General features: G+C 35.0%; 2 pseudogenes; one reads left to right on the top strand and one right to left on the bottom strand.

Moving 5' to 3' along the window:
- Positions 1–1,975: 1,975 nt before the first annotated feature.
- On the bottom strand, positions 1,976–2,094 carry LOC112478245 (annotated as a pseudogene).
- Positions 2,095–9,495: 7,401 nt separating this feature from the next.
- On the top strand, positions 9,496–10,108 carry LOC102889223 (annotated as a pseudogene).
- The last annotated feature ends 8,114 nt before the right edge of the window (positions 10,109–18,222 follow it).

Below are 18,222 nucleotides of genomic sequence, written 5' to 3'. Positions count from 1 at the left end.
TCACTGGAGCACCAGGAATTGTATCAATTGAGGCACTCTCCTGCCATCTGTTCCTAGGAAGTCATATAGACTTTAGATTTGGTAAGTGGTTCATCATCCTAGTAGCTTCAGGGACATCAATAAAAATATCTATAGAAAACAGATTATCTGTCAGAAAACTCCATGTGTTAAATATTTTTCTCTATCACATTTTCAGAACAAATTAAATATTTAGGCTAATTAGATGTTGAGAATTCTTTGATGTGATTTGTGGAAAATATAATATTAACTTACGGGTTTCACAGCTTTCCATTGCTCACTGTCTAAAGATGAAGTCTGTGTTTTCAAAGGATATTATTCTTAAAAGTAGTTTAAAAGTATATATGGCATTTGTATCATTAACGTGAGCAATTCTGCACATTTTTTTCCTTCTTGCTGCATCTTAAAAATATAATGGAAGCTGCGAATGACAAGTCAAGAATAGTGAAAGACACAAGAAGTGAGCAACAATATTCCTCTTTGAAAACAATTTAATTGTAACTTCTTAATAAGTGTACAGAAACAGATACCCATGCCTTCACATAGGGAATGGCTATAGGTTTGAATTTTCCATCACCATACTGAATGTTCTGGATCCGATCCCATTAATGTTGCATAAATGTGAAATAGAGATAATTCATAGAGCAAGAAAAAAAAAATCAGAAATTAACTTCTTATGTGACCTTGAAAGAGGCACTTTCTCTTTCAGAGAGTTAGTTTTGTACTCAGTAGAAAAAGCAGCTTGGATAGATCCGCAGTTCTCAATATTAATTTATCAGCAACCCTCTAATCAAAGCCATTCCCATGATCACCATAACATACTACTGCTGAAATTTGGGCACTGAAAGTTTTCCTGCTTCTCTATCAAATAAGGGACCATAGCAGAATTCAAGAGAATGAAAACAGCAGCAATGTGCTTTAATTATCTGCTTTAATTAATGCAAAAGTATATAATGCAAAATTAAGTTAAATGCAATTCCCTGTCAACTGATTATGACCAACCAAGCAATCTATCACAACAGGGCTATTGAGAACCACTGGGCTGGTTAATCTCACAAGTAGTTTTTATGGTGTTAAAACCTCTCTACCTGTCCCACCCCTGCACCGCCCCCCCCACCTCCCCACCCACACTCCTTCTCTTTTTTTCTCTCTCTATCTCATTTTAACTTTTGCATACTTACCTTAGTTTAAATTATTAATCGTTATGAGTCTCCGATTAATTCACTGGAAGAACTTCTAAGTTACTTAGATTCTGACTGACCATTTGCTGGTTAATTCCATTATCTCAACTGGATGTCAGTTTTGAGCAGTTACCTGCACACTGATTAGTCAAGCAGATTATCCAAAAGAACAACAGGACACCGTCCACCAGTGTTCAAAAATAGTGTTTTCAATAAGATAGGCTGGATATTGATAGAAGGAAACAATGGAGAGATATTTCAGATCTCACGAGTGGGTAAAGCACTGGATTGCTCTGTCAACAAGAAGTAAGGATCCAGTCTGGTGAAGTTACCCAGATCCCTAAGGGAAAAGGAGGAAGTAAAAGACAGGGACGAGACTCATTTCTAACAGGAGCTCATAATAAGCTTATAGTCCAGACATTGTAAGAGGCATACCATGCCAAAGACACCAGTGACGAAGGACAATATTATATTGAGTTTCTAAAGACTGGGCTGAGTCTACGTAAATCCCTGTTAAACAGGTCACAAGGTGAGCAGAGCTAACCCTCTTGAATGGGTAAAGGGGCTATTGTAAAGTGTTTCTTTTTCCTTCCTCCTGCCATCAAAACTCTTCTGCTTTGTTTTCCAAACTCCCTAAGTCTGTTATAGCCTTGCAAAGAGATAACAAGGGAATCTGAAAAATGAATTATCAATAGATATTTACTGAAGAATTATATTATCCATTCCTCATTTTTTATATACATACTTATTTTTATGTTTTTTTTTTTTTTTTTAAATGCCTGCAGCACCTGGTATTCCAAGGTGGTCTCCCATCTAAGTACTAACCAGGCCTGACACTGCTTAACTTCCGAGATCAGATGAGATCGGGCATGTTCAGCATACTTATTTTTCAAATAGTTCATATTTACTGTTATGGGGGAAAAGTCATGAGAACAAATATGAAATATAAAATATAAAAGAGTAAAAAATGAAAAAAAAACACCCCAAATCATCTTAAGAATATGACTGTTTTGACATGTTCTCACTTAATAATTTAGGCATGTTTATATAGTTGTGAGCATTTGGTATATAAAATTTTATTTCCTACTTTCTTGCTAAAATTATATCAAGCATTTTTATGTTTCATGGATTTATACCATTTTCATGGTTTATATAATTCATAAATAATTTGAATTATATTTCATTCAGTTAATGTTTTATTACTTGTTTAACCATTACCTTATTCTTAGATGATTTACTGTTTTTAAACTTTTACTATTAAAAATAAATGCATTTTTACATTGAAGTGTTTACTTTTCTGTTAGATATATTTCCTTCGATATGATTAAAATCAAAGAAATTAAACCAAGAGGTGTCAATGTTTTTTATAAGTATCCTGATTTGTATTATTTGTATTATAAAAAGTACAACATCTTTCAAAATTTAAGCCCAGTTTATTCCCAGAAAATTTGGGTAAATCTTAAATGACATGCTATCCTGTAAATTTAACCAAAAACATAGCACAAGCAAAAATATTGCAGAAGAAATAAATTAATATAGTTATCAACTTTATTATTTTGAGGCTTGGCTATCAAAAGTTAGGAATTGAGCTTATTCTACAATTTCTTTTAGTACCCTTCTTCTCCATCTCTTGATTCTTAGTTATATTGCCAATGGTTACATCACTGATATTTTGTTTTATAGTTCTATTGATACTTTCTTCTGTACAAACTGAGTAGAATAGAATCATGACATAGATTCTCAGAAAGAATAGTAAAGAGAGCTTTAATGTGGATGAGTATCCCTGTGTATCTCTCAATACAGAGTTTCTCTTTGCAATAGGTCACATTAACTGTAGATAAGACAATATGGATTCGAAATATGTAATTTATATGTCAGTTGCAACATGTCTAGGAAGAAAAAAAATTATGTAGCTTGTCTGAAATTTTGTTGATTATAGAGCTTCATGTTTAAGTTGTCCATAATCCTGGCCCTCTCCCATGACATCAGGCCATTTACCATGACACAAAAACTTCACAGCATCTACTTCAGTTTTTCTACTGATGAGAAACTTTAACCCATTTACTTTATTCATGGTTATTTAGTTAATTACGATATATTTAAATTTCCATCTGGTAGCATTTTGTTTAATACCAAAGGACAAGACTTCCTGTAACGTTTTTGTAAAACTGGTCTTTTAATGGCGAATTGTCTCACTTTTTATGTCTAAAAAAAAAAGTAAAAGAAAAATATTTCGCTTTTATTTTTGACAGATATTTTTGTTAGGTACAAAAATCTAGGTTTACCAATGTCTCCTTTCACTATGTTAAAGATGCCATCTGATTGTGTTCTGATTTACATGGTTCCTGGTGGACAGATCTGCTTTCATTTCTATATCTTCTTGTATATATAGTATTTATTTTTTTCTTCTGCATGCTTTTAAGACTATTTATAAGTATTTCATTGTTGTTGTTTGGGTGTTTATTCAAATTGACTATGGTGTATTTTGTCATGGTTTTCTCTATGTTTCTTCTGCTGGGTTTTATTAGGCACTTTGGGCCTGGGAGTCAGTGGTTTTAACCAACTTTGGAAAATTCATGGCTGTTATATAGCTCCGTTTTTTTTCTGCTCTCAGTATTCCAGTTACACATATGTCTATCCAGTTCACATTGTCCTGCAGCTCACTGAAAAGTTGTTTACTTTTTTCTTTAATTGTTTCATTTAGATAGTTTCTTTTGATAGGTCTTTAAGTCTGCTAAACCTTTGTTCTGCAGTATCTAATGTGCTGTTAATCTCATATAGTGTATTTTTTCCCCAGATAATGTACTTCCCATTTCTAGAAGCTCCATTTATATTGCTGCTTTTGTTTTTCTCTATTATGCCATAAGGAACATGTTTATATTAAGTATTTTAATATGCTGGTCTGCAGCCTTCTTTACCTCTGTCGTTCTGGGTCTGTATCTTCTATCATTTCTCCTGATTATATTTTCCTGCTTCTTAGATTTGTTTTCTGAATTTTGTCATATATCTTTAAATTTTGCTATTCTTCATTCATGAATTTGCTTAATGTTATTGGATTCAATTTAACCCTTTGAATCTTCTAATTTTGTTAGGGTAGTCCAGAGCAGCTAATATGCCTCCACTACTGAGTAATACTCTGCTGAGTACCATACACACACATTGTTCCCTGAATTAGGAGGTCTTTCTACTCTGGCTAGTGGAAACATGAACTTTTGGTCCTGCATGAGGACCGAATGGATTGTTCTGTTTATTCCTTTCCAGTGTGTCTTTCTCAAGTCTTGAGTACCTCACATGCATGTGCCGAAAAGTATTCAGTTTAGAATTCAAAAGGACCACTCTGCAGGTCTCTGGAACAATCTTTAAAGTTTCTCTCTAGTATTTGCTCCTCAAATTTGAGCTAACTCGGCCTCTTGAAATTCTAAACTCTGTCTCTTCAACTCAGCAAGCCCTCTGGGCTCTGGGTTCTCTTCATTATACTGAATCCTGGAGACTTTAGTTAGAAAACGGGGGCTATTTTATTTCTCACTTTTTAAAAGTTATTTTCTCCTAGTGATTATTATCTTGTGCTGCCTATTAACAAGTACCTGAATAATTTTGTTTCATGTAGTTCATAGATGTACCTTGAAGTTTGTCTTTCCTACTCTATATTAACATAAGCAGACCCCTTATGAAGAGAAGATTGAGTATTAAAATAATAGTATTTCATATTTGTGAGTCCCTCTTTTAGACACCACTCTCCTTTCATACTATCATGTGGGACTCAGTTTCCATTTACAAATTTAGTATTTTTCTTTCATAACTCACCCACATCTCTAGATCTTATATACTTAATAAAAACATTTTAAAATAAAGTTTCAAGGTGCTAAAACTTTTAGAGAAATTTGTGTCTGACCAAGGTCTCAGAATCTCTGCCTCTTAGTTGTCATTAATCTCATCCTCCATTTAATCTTCATACTTTTTTGTTATATATTGTATATTTAGAAGTGTTTGTTAAAATAATTTTTTATTGTTGTTGCTTCATAGTTGAAGCTATTTACCTGTTTCTTTGGTAACAGGTTTCGTTATATATATTTTCTAACTAGTTTCAAGGAAGAAGAATTTCAGAATGTTTTAAATGCATCGAGACAGATACACACAATTGTGTCTGTGAAGCAAAATTTTTTGAGAGGGATATATCTACTTCAAAGTGTTCAAACTTTTAAATGTTGTGTATATACTATGTTATTAATGCATATTCACAAAGATTCTCTTCTATATAGCATTCTCATTGCATATATACTTTTTCAAATTGAAGGGAACCCTGTTTAATTCCTTGAAATAATATATATTTGAATTTTCTATTTACTAGACTTGATTTGCAAGAAATAGCAACCAATCTTCTTTCAAAGAATGTGGATATCAGTAGTAAAACTGGAAAATTATATATTATTTCCACTCTGAAGTCCCTACCCTATATAGGGTAGATAACTGCCAGTATTATAAATATCCTGTAGACAGGAAAGTACTTGGAAAGTTTATGAGGATTCATTTCATCATAAGAAAATCAAGCTTGGGAGAGAAAAGTAAAACACGATTAATACCAAACTACTGAGAGAGGAATTCTATCAGGAAAGGACACAGCCTCAGAGTTCACTTCGAGAAGGTAGCACACATTATTTCTAAATGAAATTTTTAAATCAATTCTCCAGTTTAGTGTTTGTATCACTTTGTAAAATTAAAAGGTTTCCTCATGTGTAGATTTTCCATTTCATTACTTGTGGGCCTAATAGATAGGCAGGTTTGGAAAGAAAATATATGGTTCAGAATGTTTCAGGATGATCTATTGCAGAGAGTTTTATAGAAAACGTATACTTCCAGTGTAATATGCAATTCTGATGATCTTAGAATCATGTGATATGTACAGCACAGCACATTTCAAATTCTAAGATACTTTCTTTCTATTCTTATTCCATTTAGCCTACTGCTGTAATCTCTTTTATGTCTGTGTTTTAATTTTGTTTATATGCCCTCTAACAATGTACTTAATATCTCAAAGCGCTTTGCCATAAGCTCCAAGAAAGGCATCCTTTCATTAACACAAATGAATTATTTTTTATAAGTTTCGTTCCTCAGATATTTCATTAACTCCCTCTTCAGATCAGAGCTGTATCACACACACACACACACATACACACGCACACACACACACACGCACACGCACATGCACACACACACGCACACGCACGCACACACCCCTGAGAAGAGAGACAGATGCAAGGCAGTCACCTGGGTCCATCAGAGAAGAATGGCCTACAAATGTAAAACAGTAATGCATGCATAGAGCTGCCTTGCTGTGGATAGACACAAATGATTGAATAATTGATATACAAAAATAATTTTGCCAAGCAAAAGATAATAGACCAAAAATCTAGAAAATGTAGTCTACAGTGACTAAAAAATGATTACATGTGAGCAAAATGAGATTTCTGCAAGTGATAGATATGTTTATTATCTTGATTGTAATGATTTTATGGATGAATACATATGCTAAAGTTATCAAATTATACCCTTAATATGTGTACATTATAATGCATATCATTTATGCATCAGTATAGCTGTTATATAACAATCATTTAACTGCAAAAAGACAAGTGAGAAAAAAGAAATAGTGAAAATAGCATGGGCTTATGGGTTAGATGATTCTGAAGCTCTAAATTCATATCTAATTAGTTTTGTAACCCTGGGCAAGTCATTCATCTATCTGTACTATGGTTTCTTAAGACTTTTCAAGTATATTTTCTTGTATTTGCTTTATTTCGCAGATGAGGAAAGTACAGCTTAGGAGAGAGGTAGTGGGTAAAATTATTTTTATCCTTTCAAATAATATTTTAAACTATTAAATGCATATATTAGCTATTAAGAATAATTGTCTCAAAAAATTAAGTAGGAATCACAGTGTATGATATTTCCAGTTTTTCTACATCCTCTCCAATACTTGTATAGTTACTGTTTTTCATTTTAGCTATTCTAATAGGTATGTGGTAGTATGATATTATAGTTTTAATTTGTATTTACCTAATGATCCATTATGTCATGTTTTCATGGGATTTTTCTTGGGGATGTTTTCATGGGGATGTTTCTATTTAAATAGTCTACCAATTTGTAATGAGGCTGCTTATTTTTTGTTACTGATTTTTGCGAGTTGTTTATATATTTTTTGATACCAGTTCTTTATTGTATAATTTTTTAAAATAATTTCTCATATTTAATGCCATCTCTTTTCATTATCATAACAGTTATAACAATTCTTCATGGTGTTTTGAAAACCAGATGGTTTTAATTTTGATAATGACCAATTTATCAAATTGCCTTTTTATGTATGATACTTTTCTTGTTGCATCTAAGAAATCTTACATCACCAAAATTCCACAGTAATTGCTCCAATATTTTCTTCTATTAGTTTTATAATTTTAGGTTATATGTATATGTCTAAGTGATCTATTTTAAAATAATTTTTGTTTTATGGTACGAATTATAAACTGAAGTTCAAGTTTTTGCATTTGGATATCCAACAAAATTTGTTGATAAAACTATTTTCACTGAAATTTATTCAGACCTTTGTTAAGAGTCAGTTGACCATATAAGTGTGGTTTATTTCTGGACTTTATTTTTTGTATTGATTAATTTATCTATCTTAACTTTTAAAAAATATTAAAATGGAGTTGGCATACAATATTATATTAGTTTCAGGTGTACGACGTAGTGATTCAACATTTATATACCTTACAATATGATCACCACAGTAAGTCTAGTCTTTGCCATAACATGAGAAGTTATTACAATATTATTGACTGTATTCTCTGTGCTGTATACTTCATCTTCATTGGTTACTTATTTTATAATTGGAAATTTATACCTCTCATTCCCCTCCACCTTTTCAATCCATGCCACCCTTCTCTCCTCTGACAGCCATCAGTTCTCTATTTCCGAATTTGTTTTATTTTGTTTTGTTTTTGTTTGTTTTATTTTTTAAGACTTCATTTATCTTTCCTGTCAATACTATGCTGTCTTGATTACTGTTGTTTTATAATAAACCTTGAAATCAGTTAGGATTACTCATTCAACTTTGTTCTTTTTCATATTTGTTTCAGTATTCTAGTATCTTTGCATTACATATGAATATTAGATCAACTTGTTATTTTCTATTAGAAAAATGCCTAATGACATTTAATTATGATTTCCTGGAATCTACAGATCAATTTGGGGAAATCGATTCCTTAATATTAACATCTTTTGACCAGTGAGTATGGCATATCATTCAATTTGTTTCCCTAAATTTACCCAGATTTGTTTGTCTGTTTGATTCAGTTTTTAGAGTGCAGGTTTTACACATTTTCATCATATTTATCTGTAATATTTCAATATTCTTGAAAATGAAATTATTTTTTATTTCTGATCCTTCTATTCTATGTGGAGATACAATTAATTTTTGAACATTGAACTTGTTTACCTTGCAATTAGCTAGAGGTTTAGGACAACATTCATATTTATTCTAGGGATAATTTTTCCCCACTACTAAAGCGAGACTATTCTGATTACTACTATGTCTGATGCCCTGAGAATTATAACACGTTTCAGTCTGGCTGGTGAGAACAGAGTCTATTAACAAACCTGTGTGATCTCTATGTAACAGTCCCACTAATCTTCTCGGGTAGTTCTTTGCCCTACCTCGATTATTTCTCCACACTGCTGCCCTGATCAGTACTCTGCTGAGTGTTCACAGGGAACCTTCTGCAGCTCTCCAGAGTTCTCTCTCTATGCAGACTGTTCCTCTCAATTCCTCTTTCTTACAATCTCTAGCTCTTAGTCTTAGTCTCTCTAAGCGATTAACTCCGTCTTTTTAAATCCTCAACTTCTTTACCTTGGTTCTTTCCTCTTGCTTCATATCCTGGAAACTCTCTCATGGAAGTTTTTGCTTTTTTTTTTTTTTTTTTTTTTTTGAAGGAGGGCCCCGAGGCAAAGTGTGTGTCATAATCTATAAGTCCCAAATCAATTGTTCTCCTAAATAACAGCAGAGGAGAACTGGGATTAGAACCAGTAATGTGATGTGATGGTTTTTGGATTACATGAACACAATAATAGGGTTAATGGAATTAATAGAATAAGATCAATAGGATTGAATATTTGAAGTTCAAAGTGTCCAAGAATATGTGAATTTGTGAAATCTATATCAATCATCATACTTGTGGATATGGTCATTATCTTGAAGTCTGGTTCTCTTTCTACCACCATCCTGGTTCTGTGTTCCTGGAACCAAATGCCTGGTGAAGCCACAGAAACATCCCTGCTGCAAAGCAGGAGCTGCCACAGCCCCAGGCCGAGCAGGGTCTGGAACAGAATTGGACAGTAATGAATCAGTACTGAAGCTCAAGGAACGTGCAACCACACAACAAGCCCCGCTAGCAGCAGCAGCTGAAATCTATGAAGAACCAGGCAGCAAAGAAAAACAGAGCTGGAGTCAAAAGAAGGCATGGAAGGCTGTGTCAAAACTGGGTCTTTGACAGGTCACAGGGGTTGCTAGAGTCACTATCTAGAAATCTAAGAATATTCTCTTTGTCCAAGAGCCCAGCATCAGATACCTGAATAGGTTTTGGGGAAGCCAAGATTGAAGATTTATCTCTGCAAGAACAGCTAGAAGCTGCTGAGAAATTCAGAGTTCAAGGTAAATCCTGAATGTCTCTAACATTCAAGAAAATACATAGACTCTATGGTACAAGGAGGGCGAAGAGAAAGAGGTTGACATCGGTATGGAAGTTAAAGACATAGAATTGATCTTGTCACAAGCAAATGTTTCAAGAGCAAAGGCAGTCTGAGCCCTGAAGAACAACAGTAATGATATTGTAAATGTTATTATGGAATGAACCATATAACTATTTAAAAACAAGGACCTTTTTTTGGTGTTGCAAAAGAGTAACTGCAGCTTGGTTTTGAAATTCGTACTGTTTCTATTAATAAAGTTATAGCTTCTTGGGGAAAAAAAAAAACTCGAAGTCTGAACTTTCCAATAAATTGGGGACAAATTATAGTTCCCTGCAAATTCAGTAATTTTTAAATTAATTTATCATTTGTTCACTAAAATATTGATTGATCATCTATTTTATGTGTGGACGTTGGTCAGCACAATTAATACAAGGACAAAAAGATAGGCATTTATACAGCCTTCTGAAAGTGACATCCTAGTTATGGAAATGGCTTTTAAAAAGGTAATCGCAATGTTATTTTTAAAATATTAATATAAAAGAATCCCAAGATGCTATAGAAATATTTGTCATGGACATCTAAATCAGTCTTGTTGGAAAAAGAAGGATTACAGAAGGATATTATGAGTATGAAATGGAATTTCAATTAACTGTAGGATTTCTCAGTATGTTAGTACAATTGGCATCTGGACCAGATAATTCATAGTTGTTGATGGTGGTGGTGGTGGTGAGAGGAGGTTCTGTCCTATGCATTGTCGTATGTTTAGCAGAACATGCATTCCTGGTCTATTCACACCATATGCCAGTAGCATTATCAAGTGTAACAATCAGCCATTTCTCCACACTTTGTGAAATGCTCCGTGGGAGGCAAAATGTCTCCCAATTGAGAACGACTAAAGGAAGAGACATAAGAGTCTAAAATGAGATAGAATGTCAGGTCTGAAAATAGTCACAAATGATATTAAGTTCTAATCTCTGGAACCTATCTGAGTGTTAATTTATTTGGTAAATTTTTGAAGATGGCATTAAAGATATTCAATGAGATTATTCTGGATTATATGGGTGGATCCTAAATGTCATCACAAGTATCCTTATAAGAGAGAGGTGGAGGGAAATTATGCAAATACAAAAGAGGAAAAGGTGAGGTAAAGGTGGAGGCAGAGATTGGTATGATGTAGCCACAAGCAAAGGAATGCCAGCAGTCACTCAAAGGTAGATGAGGCAAAGGAAAAAAACCTCCGTTAGAGACTGGAGAGAGTGTAGCCCTGTCAGCGCCTGATTAAAGCCCAGCAAAAAGGATAAGCGTATGATCTCCAGAACTGCGATACACTTCTGTTGTTTCAGTTGCCAAATCTGTGGTAATTTGCTATGACAACCACACATAACTGATACGTAGGTAATATAGGCAGGTAGAATGTAGAATGAGAATATATCAATAATAAAGCTAATTAAGTACAAATAATAAATATATGTGTATGTACAGGGTAGGACAGGAGAATGCACATAAAAGAATGATGATTGTTATAACTGTAGAAATAAACAAGGACCAGATATTGTCAAGTAAATGTATTTGTTTCTAGGGCTGCCATAACAAATTGTCACTAACTCGGTGGATAAAAATAAATTCTTTATGGCACAAAACAGCTAGGAGGCTAGTGATATGAAATAAATGTATCAGAAGAGCCATACTCACTCTGAAATCTCAAGGGAAGAATGCTTCCTTGCCTCTTCCTAGCTGCAGGTGGTTGCCAGCAATCACTGGTGCCCTTAGTTTCTATCTGTATCACTCCATTTGCTGCCTGTCTTCATATAATGGTTTTCCTTCTGTGTGTGTCTGTCTCTGTGTTTCAAATCTCCCTCTCTATATAAAGATACCAGTCATTGGGTTTAGGGCCAATCCCAATCTAGTGTGATCTCATCTGAACTTAATTACATCTGCCAAAACTCTATTTTCAAATAAGGTAACATTCACTGGTGTCAGGGGTGTGAACTTCAACGTGTCTTCTTGAGAGACATCATTCAACTCAAAATAGAAAATGTGAACAACCATAAGAATTGAGAATTTCTACCAAAAATAATGAGAAAACTCCCAAGGATTTTTTACTCAGAGGAGAGACATTACCAGAGAAGCATTTTAACTGTTAATTCTGAAGATACAGATACAACGGCCTGAACTGCAAAATAATTGAGACAAGAATGTCAGCCTGTTGAAATGATTGAGAAAGGAATGCTGGAAGCCTACTCTAGGGGGATGGCTGTGGGTTTTGACATAATTTGATAGGTTGAAGAAATATTAGGAAGCTAGACTCCACATAACTGGAATTTTGTTAGATATCAAATGACGATAAGAGCAACCAGCTCAATCTGTGATTTTGGAAATTATGCGAATGTTGAAATGGGTTTAAGGAGAAGCAACAGTTTCAGAATAAATGATGAGTTCAGCTTTGAACTTAGAGTTTTGTGACCCCCCCTCTCCCCCATTTGTGAGATGCCTAGATGGGGGAAGCAAATTAGGTAGTTGTATTTGCAGGAAATTTAGAAGTGACACGTTTATTTGGAAATACTCAGCTTATAGAAAGTAACTGACACAATGTAAAGGAAAACATGACCATATATAGAGAGAAGATTGAGAGAGTGGAACAGTCAAAACATAAGGAAACTCAGTATTCAAATTCTCCTCTTTGCAGTTGAGGGTAGAGACGCTCTGGTCAGAATGTTCCACAGTTACTGGGACAGAGTGGACGTCTTCACCAAAGGCAGTGGTTATAGGGCAAAGGTAAGAAGTACTGAAGTTGAATTCATAAGCACAGCTGACAGTTCAGGAAGAAAATAGAGGTCTAAGCAGCTGGCACTGATTCTGGGATGGTGCCCAGATATGTTTGCCATAATGTGTTTCTAATATGGACTCTGTGACGAGAGTCTGGATTCAGAGAAAATAAGGGAATCAGAAGCAAACGGGACAGCTAGGTCAGGGTGATGAGGAGCAAAGGTAGTTGGGACCACCTGAACTTTTACTTAGAACTGCGGTGGCGTTTTATGTATCACAGTAATGGACCAGCTAGTGGGAAATGTGTCAGTAAGTCAGCTCGTTCTGAAGGACCAAGAGCAAAACTGGAGGGAACCCATTTTGACATTGTTCAGTCTCAATGCTCAGTCTCTGGAATAAGGAATCTCACTTCATTTTTTTTTTTTTTATCTTGACATTTGACTGTAGACAGCTTTTATGTCTTTGCCTCCTGTCCTATGTCTGGACAAGTCGATAAGAAAACCTGGGTCCTCCTTTGGTAGAAGCAGGAGATGTGAACCATGAAAGCCCTAGCCCACACCAGAGACCCCTCACCTAAGCCTACCTCTTACCTGCAGTAAAAACTCAGCCTCCTTCACTTGCTCTCTCTGACCTGCTTGACAAGCCTTCCTGTTCCTCCCAGAGGCCTCAATTATGTAAGAAATAAACCTCTTCATACCCTTTTGGTAAGTTTGTGGCATCATCAGTGTCTCTGAACGAAATTTTGGGTAAGGAGGCCATCTGCCTCTCTCTGTAGGCGGTTATAGCGGTTTCTGTCTGTATAGGCTGCCTCGCTTTGCTTGAAACACCTGCTATTATCCAATCAGAGACCCCTTTTTGAAAAGCCACATTTTTTTTTTTGAATTAACTCTCCAAAGACCTAGCAGTACCTATGCAAGAACTAGATTATGTTTCTATATTTCTCTCACTCTCCCTGGCAACAAATCAATATAAGCTTCACCATAGCACTTATTTTCCAGTCTTAGCTATTGCATTATGCCTGCGAAAGGAGAGTTAGATCCTTCAATGGAGCTATATTACAATGTATGCAGTGGAAAACCCCTTTCTTGTCACATTTACGTGGTTAATGGCAACATAGGGATATTTTGCCATATCCTATTAAGGAAGAGAAAGTAAATCCATTGCAAAGATAGTGACTTGTAGCTACTTCAGTTCTAGTTGTCTGCGTCTGCCAAGGTTCTCATGTTTTAGGTCAGTGTAGGGTCCCACAAATGCTTTTATAGATATGTATGAAAGCAAATGGCATCCCAAGAAACATGGTTCCATGGTTCTATTTATGTATGTGCCTTTCCAAGCTTAAATCGTGCCATGTTTATTTTCCCCTTCAGTTGTCCACAATTTGTCCCATTTACTTTGGATTGTTCAATTACCATTAATTCCAGGCAATCTATTGTTTAATTGGATGGATTTCAATTGCAAATTAAGACTGCTGATTTCAACCAAGAAAACTAATTTAAACCTGACAAAAGGTTTAAGAAAAAAATTCAGGAAAATGGTATGAGAGAATAGAGAATAACACAGACATTTTTTTGTGTGTATTAAGTGTCACTCGTTTGTTTAATTAGAGCAAAACCATAGTTCTCTACTAATCAACTTCCTAAATTGCAGAAATAACTAGCACCATGACTCCTCATGTGAGGAATATTGTCATTAAAGGCTTACCTCCCCACTTAACAATTCTAGAACAGTTTCTTCTTACTTAGCCACAGTCTTACCTTTCAATAAGCTCTATCTTGTAATTATTCTAAGCAAAAATAAAGGCAAAGGTGAGGTTATATGCTTAAACAGGTGGCACTGTGTATTGCACAAGAGAAAAAAAGTGAAGAATGTACTTTCTCAGTCATATTAAAAGAGGCTCTATAAAATGTTGAGTTATGCAGGAGCTCTCAGGAAATATAAGGGGCAACTCAAAGGTTGGCATGAATCTTTCATCAGATTCTGGCATGTATCTGTTTAGGAGGTAAAGAGAGAAAACTTTTCTATTTGAATAATATACTATATTACCCATGATCCTTTTTGCTTGATAGATAAATGTATTTAAAAACAAGCATGTTAAGTCAGTTATCCTGGAAAATTCCTAATAAGGAGATGACAGTGGAAAACGTGACTATAAATCAAGAAATCACATACTTCATTAAGAAATGACATTGACTAAAACAGAGGCATTTTTAACACTTTTTTTAGTTGCTCCACCAGTGTTTAGAGAATGTGTGCTTATGCAGGGTGGAATATAAAGGAACATATTAATGAAGATTCAGAAATTTTAAAGTGCCACATGGTGGTGGCTATGAAGAACATACAAAAAAGAAAAAAATCTCAAGGTTTGAGCATTTTCAAAAGCAGGAGTAGAATAAGTTTCGATCTCTAGATTAAAAGTGAGTGATTCTTAGGTTGTTTTAGTTCTCACAAACTGGTGACAGCCATTGTCCATGCTGAGACCTCTGGGAAGTTGATTTATAATGTGGTAACCATAATAAAGGGTTCCCAACACAGGGATAATGGCAAGGTGGAACACTGTTATATTCCAAGTAAACATCGTTATTGTCTAATGACAGATGGAAAACAGGAGACAGTAGGTTTTCGTAATGCTTATTATAACCAAATACGAGTAGTAGTCATCAAAAAACATAGATTACTTAAGTATGAATGACATTGCAATTACATTCCTGGCTCTGCCCAATCTGGGTATTAGAATCTCGATTACATTACTTAGAAAGGATGAGCTTACCCTGTCAGTTACCAATTTATTACAATTCCTAGATAATATTTTCTACAGATAAAACTGATTGGCTAAAATTAACAACATACTATAAAATGGAAATTATAAATATTTTATTCTATAATAAACTTTAAAGGCTGTTTAGAAAAAAGTAGAAATAATAATATAGATACAAGTTTCTAATTCCTCCATACAAAATGAGTGGTGAAAATTAACATGAATAACTAAGGGAAAATGCCATTTTTCTTGTGCTGTGAAAGTTCTATTAATCATTCACTCTATCATTAATATTCTTTGTAATACATGAGTAATAAATGATACATTTTAAACTGAGATGTTTCTTTCTTGTTTTAGAGTTATTCTTATCATATGCAGAAAACATTTATTGGCTTTTGAACCTGCTCAAGACTCACCTCAAATGCAACCATTGTGTTAGAAATTTTAGTGATGTTATTCCAAATCTAAGAGGTTTCTCTTCTTCAAAATACCGTGCAACATCCTACTTTCTAGGAACAATTCTTTCTAATTTTTGAATGCTGCCTCTGTGTTTTCTAAAGAAAGCCATCTCTGATCTGCAGCAGCATCATTTTCCCACTTGGAGAGGAGGACAGTTTTTATTGCTCTCAATTAAGGATTCATCTCCTATGGTCAGAGAGGAAGACGGATCACGCATTATGCATTAACCTGAAACCATGGGTACTTTCTTTACAACACTGTTAAAGATTCTTTTTGACAGGATTTTTTAAAAAAAATTTAACCATTTCACATACACTTTCATATAGACTTCATTTATCATAATACTGAGGATGTCCAAAAAGATACTTACAAAATTACAGCCCCAACACTGACTTCATAGTGCTTAAAAAGTATACAGATGTACAGTGATCATGAAAGGTATCAGTATTTCCTTCTACTCAGGCACACCATGATAGAGATGTCAAGACATCTACATAAAAGCTAGATTTGGATTAATAACCATGTGTGAACCAAAAAGCCACACCCTGAGATTAATTCATTTATTCTACAGAGCACTTGTTCTGCTAGTTGTTAGTTGTTCAACCTTAGAAAACCACTTAACCTATTTTAATTTTATCTATAAACTATAAATCATAGCAGCCCCTAATACCTAGTGTTCTCATAATGTAGGTAAAGCATTTAAATACTTAGTACAGTAACTGGCACACTGAAGAATGTGGAATAATGGATAATGTAAGGCTAATAAAATTAGGCTATAATTTTCTAGAAAAAGTGTCCTTGTAAAAAGAACAGCACTGTTTCTTTAATTGTGTGAAGCCCTACCCTGCATAAAAGAATTGCTAATAACAATACTGCAAAAAAAATCACTGGCATGGGTGGTCTATGCTTATGTTTTCAAATACCTCCAGCCTATTGCTTTGGGGTGGGGGGGAGGGGGAACGATAAAGGAAAACTCTCACTCCCCGAGAGTCAGTTTGGAACAATTTTGTCCATTGGGTAGAAGGGATCTGCAGGGAGCCAAGGAGAGGGCAGAGCTCCCAAAGGCAAATCTGATAATGAGTTGTTAAGCCTTGGGGTGGGAGAACTGTTTGAAAGCGTGGTGCTTCCGGGGAACCAAATCTCAGACCCCTTTAGTGCACTAAAGGCTTTGCCACTTGGGAAAGAATTAAATGGTCCCAGAGAGAACAGGCAAAGCCAGACAAAACTCTGTAAAAATACCTGGGGAAGGTAAGGAACTGCTGCCAGTTTCCCTGAACAGTGAGGCTGCAGACCTGGACTTTTCACAGCTTGTTGAGATGGCACTAATAGAAACTACACCACACTGAGACAGGAAATCTGATTCCTCCCCTCCCTGATTTAAGGAAATTGAGAATTAGGCAAGGAAGGAGAAACTCTGTGTAAAATGAAAACATTATACACTGGAGGAAAAGAACTAAACTTGTTCTTTTCAAAATAAAGGAAATTAAAGTTTGAGCAAAATATATAAAGAGGAAGAACATTGTTTTATAGTCTATCTTAGGTCATGTTCCGTGTAAGCAAAGCCCAAGATAGAGATTCTTGTGTAAGTGATTTTTTTAAGGAAATCATCTCAAGACATACTCTAAGGAGGTAAAGAAGGCAGAATAGAGAAGAAGCTGAGCAAAGATGAGGATTTATCTGAAGGCTCACTCATAACTGAGAAGAAGCCAGTGATCCCATGAGAAGTTCTGGAACATGAATGGTGCCACAGAGTTGTCTCACCACGAATACCCTGTATCAGTTAGTAATTGGATAGTCTGCTCCTGAGGGTAGGGCATAGCCTCCTGGACTAGGAATTTTGATCATTGGAGGCAGCTCCCCAGAGGAAAGTACAATCACAAACCAGTAGCAACCAGCATACACAGAAATGAGAGGTGGGTGCACTGGGCTAATAAGGGAGATCTAGGTGCGACTTTCGCATCATTTACTATAATTCATCCCTTGCTTTCTCAGATCTACTTGTTTATCATATTCAGTATCCTCCATTCCTTCACAGCTTCTCTAGGATTTTGAATAGTTACAATTTCTAGGTGAATTTATAGTCTTCGCTGCTGTAGTAGATCCTGCTATAAGTAGGCACAATTCTACCTTCTTGCGATAAATCAGGACCATTTACACCTACTCATTGGGCAACTACCATCTCTGCTTTGGGGTTTACTGGCTCGAAAAGTCCAAAGTGACCAGATAGCTACAATAACTTAAAATTTGGTGGGCTTCTGTATGTCCTCTGAGAACCAGGACTTCTAGACCTACAGAAAATAGTGT

Source organism: Pteropus alecto, unplaced genomic scaffold, assembly GCF_000325575.1.
Source record: "Pteropus alecto unplaced genomic scaffold, ASM32557v1 scaffold42, whole genome shotgun sequence".
NCBI lineage: Eukaryota > Metazoa > Chordata > Mammalia > Chiroptera > Pteropodidae > Pteropus > Pteropus alecto.
The sequence above is the reverse complement of the archived record's forward strand: the minus strand, read 5'-3'. Positions and strand labels throughout refer to the sequence as shown.